We start from the raw sequence: 4,795 nt of genomic DNA on the forward strand, positions 1-4,795 counted from the left end.
TCAGAGGAGAACAAACTTTCACTCATTGCAGATGATATGATTTTATATCTGGAAAACACCAGAGATTCTACTACAAAATTTTTAGAAGTGATCAAGGAATACAGCAGCATCTCAGGTTACAAAATCAATACTCACAAGTCTGTAGCTTTTATATATTCCAACAATAGTCAAGCTGAAAGAACAGTGATGGACTCTATTCCTTTTACAGTAATGCCAAAAAAGATGAAATATTTGGGAGTTTACCTAACAAAGGATGTGGAAAGATCTCTATAAAGAGAGCTATGAAACTCTGAGAAAATAAATAGCTAAAAATGTTAACAAATGGAAAAACATACCATGCTTATGGCTGGAAAGAATCAACATTGTTAAAATGCCCATACTGCCCAAAGCAATATAAAATTTTAATGCAATCCCTATTAAAGCTCCATTGTCATATTTTAAAGACCTTGAAAAAATAATACTTCTTTTCATATGGAATTAGAAAAAACCTCAATTAGCCAAGACATTACTCAGAAATAAAAACAAATCAGGAGGAATTATGCTACCAGACCTCAAACTATACTATAAATCAATAATGATCAAAACAGCATGGTACTGGCACAAAAACAGAGAGGTAGATGTATGGAAAAAAATAGAGAATTAAGAGATGAACTCAGCTATCATTTGATCTTCGATAAGCCAATCGAAAATATTCAGTGGGGAAAAGACTCTCTATTTAACAAATGGTGCTGGGTGAACTTGCTGGCAACCTGTAGAAGACTGAAACTGGACCCACACCTCTCACCATTAACAAAGATAGACTCTCACTGGATTAAAGATTTAAACTTAAAACATGAAACTATAAAAATACTAGAAGAAATTGTAGGGAAAACACCTGAAGAAATCGGCCTGGGTGAAAATTTTATGAGGAGGATCCCCCGGGCAATTGAAGCAACATCAAAAATACACTATTGGGACCTGATCAAACTAAAAAGCTTCTGCACAGCCAAGAACATAGTAAGTAAAGCAAGTAGACAGCCCTCAGAATGGGAGAAGATATTTGCAGGTTATGTCTCAAACAAAGGTTTAATAACCAGAATCCACAGAGAACAGAAATGTATTAGCAAGAAAAGAACACGTAATCTCTTCTCAATGTGGGCAAGGGACTTGAAGAGAAACTTTTCTGAAGAAGACAGGTGCATGGCCTACAGACACATGAAGAAATGCTCATCATCCTTAATCATCAGAGAAATGCAAATTAAAACCACTTTGAGATATCATCTAATTCCAGTAAGATTAACCCATATCACAAAATCTCATAACCATAGAGGTTGACATGGATGTAGAGAAAAGGGAACACTTCTGCACTGCTGGTGGGAATGCAAACTAATACGTTCCTTTTGGAAAGAAGTTTGGAGATCACTTAGGGGTCTAAAAATAGACCTGCCATTTGATCCTGCAATTCCTCTACTAGGTATATATCCAGAAGACCAAAAATCACTTTATAACAAAGATATTTGCACCAGAATGTTTATTGCAGCCCAATTCATAATTGCTAGGTCATGGAAGAAGCCCAAGTGCCCATTGACCCACAAATGGATTAATAATTTAATTGTGGTGTATGTACACCATGGAATATTATGCAACCTTAAAGAAAGATGGAGACTTTACCTCTTTTATGTTTACATGGATGGAGCTGGAATATACTCTTCTTAGCAAAGTATCTCAAGAATGGAAGAAAAAGTGTTCAATGTACTCAGCCCTAGTAGGTATGAAACCAATTTATAAACACCCACACTTCCATATGAAAGCTATTACCCAACTACAGCCCAAGATGAAAGGAAAGAGGAGGGGGAGGGGAAGGGGGGAGGATGGGTGGAGGGAGGGTAATTGGCAGGACCACACCTACGGTGCATTTTACAAAGGTACGAGTTAAATCTACCAAGTGTAGAATATAAATGTCTTAACACAATGACTAAGAAAATGCGGTGAAGACTATGTTAACTAGTTGGATGGAAGTATTTCAAATTGTATATAAAACCAGCACATTGTACCCCATAATTGCATTAATGTACACAGCTATGACGTAATAAAAATAAATAAATAAATAAAGTTAGAATGGGGAGAGCAGGTTAGCTAAAACCACAGTCTGGGATGTTTTCGGGCACAGCTGGATCCAACTCTGTGAATATCCCAAAATCCATTGGCTAGGACACTCTAAATGAGTGAATTGTATGGCATGTGAATTACATCTCAATAAAACTGTTACTAAAAAAGAAAAAGAAAGTGTTGGGGGCCTAACACAGCCACACACAAACCCTTTCCCCTTCTCCTCCTCCTCCTCTCCTCCCAAGACAATGACACAAAGGATCTGGCTAGCCACCCCCCACCCCTGCAGTTAGAGCCAAATGACCCTCACCTGGCAGGCAACCTATAGAATGTGCCCACCCCCTACAGCCCCACATAACAGTGGTCTGTAACTATCCGCCCCCGCCCCCAGTGCAGACGCCATCTTTGCACTGCCCGGAAGGGTCACCCTCCCCTTCCAACAAACCTGGCTTGAACATTCCTCTGTAACGTCGCCTCTGGGCACCATCATTTATACCTTTCAGAAAGAGTTATAGGTGAAATAGATGATGTGTAGGATTTGCTTTTTTAAAAATTCAAGGGTCTCCATCCTTGTTGTAAAATTTTTCAAAAGTGAGTGCACTTACTGTGTAGGTGTAAAAAAAATGATTATAAAAGAACTTTTTAAAGTAAGGCAAATAACAATATAAAGATTATAACCTCATTATAGTTAAAATAGCAATGCATATTATACCCACACTGATCAACGTAGGTACCAATAAACACGTATGTACATTATAAGCAACTCCCAGTGCCTGTCTCTTGGTGGGCTGGTAGAGAATGACTCTCATTTTCTACTTTATAAATTGTTGAATTTTCTGAACTTTTACAGCCGGTGAGTATTGTGTGCAAGCCACAGAGAAAGAGTGGCCCAGCCTTGGGGCCTTCCGGGCTCAGTGTTCTCCCCTGGACTGCATGCCTCCTAGCCACCTTGCAAGGCTGTTGTAGTTTAATTCACACACCAGAGCCCACCCAGGAAGTGCTCCGCTAAGAGGCTGCACTAAACTTCTCATTTTTTTCTTCTTCCTTCCCAGAGCTGTCATTGGTCAGGTTGGATTTCAACTTTAGGGAACTACTGGCAACTGGCCTGCATGCCTTGCCACCATTTTTCTCTTTTGTGATGTATCCTTTTCTGCCCTAGCCCCTAGGATGCTTTTTATAGGTGTGAGTCAGGTGCATCCATTACAACATTATTTGGCAAGTCTCCGCAGCAGGGGACATGTCAGTGCCGCAACACAAAACGGTTCTCCAGAGGTCTGAAAATTATTACTCTCCCCAGTGTCTTTGCCCTTCACCAAGCAGACGTTCCTAAGCAGGCAGGCTCTGACCTCCAAACATTTGATGGACGTGCTGGGAAGAGGCCAGAATGTTCTGCAGGCTGACACCAAACCCAAGGCCCCGTGTTGGCCGGGATGAGCTGACACCTTGCAACCTGGGTCTCATCCAGGGGATTTGCGGCAGGGCCTCTTTCTCTTCCCCAGCCAGACGCAACGATGCCAATAAGACTTTTCCAATGACACGGAGAACAGACACAGCCTCAGAATAAACAGCTCGCAGGCTGCACTCTCCACCACCAGCAGCGAGGTTTCGAAAATAAAGGACATTTTTTTTCTTCAAATGAAAGACTTTGTCGAGGTTTATGGTGAAACAGGTTTAAGTATTCTTATCATTCATTCCCCTGACAGGGCCCTGGAATTAAAGTGTGTGTGTGGGGGGGGGGAGTAGCCAGGAGCTGCCTCTCCTCTTCCCTACTAAGGAGTTGGGGAAACATTTTGCACCCCAGGCAAAACTAGCCTCTTCACCAAATTAGAAAATTTCTTTTGTCTTCCATCATCAGTTTTTCCAGAAGCAAAAGGAAGAGAATTTTTGGTTGTATTATGCAATAGTGAAAGGCTTTAGGGAAGTCTGGAGCCAAAGTGTATGAGGCTGGAGGAAGAAGTGGGTGGCCCTGTGGACTGGAGGAAGTGAAGCTGGACTGACCTGGATCAGAATCCCTGAGTGGCTGCTGTGGGACAATGAGGCACGTATGTCCTGAGACATGCTCGAACTCAGGCAAGCTTATAACCAGGTGGCCCTTCAGGTTCTTTACAGAGTACTCAACTTTTTTTTTTAATAAGAGAAGAGAAACAAATTTTCCTATTTATTCATTCATTCACTCATTCATTCAAGAAGCATTCTAGGTGCAGGGCTAGTTCCGGACAAGGAGGAAGCTGCAATTAATAAAAGAAGAAACTCCCTGAAGTCATGGGTCTTAAATTTTACTAAAGAAAGACCAAAAGTTAATAAGGACGAAAGTAAATGCCTAATACAATCAATAAAAAGTTCTGATGCTACAGTGTGGGAAAACGTTTAAAAATATTATAAGTGGGCTCGACGCCTGTAGGTCAGCGGCCAGGGCACCAGCCACATACACGGGAGCTGGCAGGTTCGAACCCAGCCTGGGCCTGCCAAACTACAATGACAACTACAATGAAAAAAATAATAATAACCAGGTGTTGTGGTGGGTGCCTTGGGAGGCTGAGGTAAGAGAATTGCTTAAGCCCAAGAGTTAGAAGTTGCTATGAGCTGTGGCTCCATGGCACTCTATCAAGGGCAACATAGTGAGACTCTGTCTCAAGGAAAAAAAATTTATAAGTGAAAGAAGCCAGTCAAGAAAAAAATAAGCATACATTGGATGAATCCATGGACA

Source organism: Otolemur garnettii, unplaced genomic scaffold (assembly GCF_000181295.1).
Source record: "Otolemur garnettii isolate 467f Iridium unplaced genomic scaffold, OtoGar3 scaffold00099, whole genome shotgun sequence".
Taxonomy (NCBI): Eukaryota; Metazoa; Chordata; class Mammalia; order Primates; family Galagidae; genus Otolemur; species Otolemur garnettii.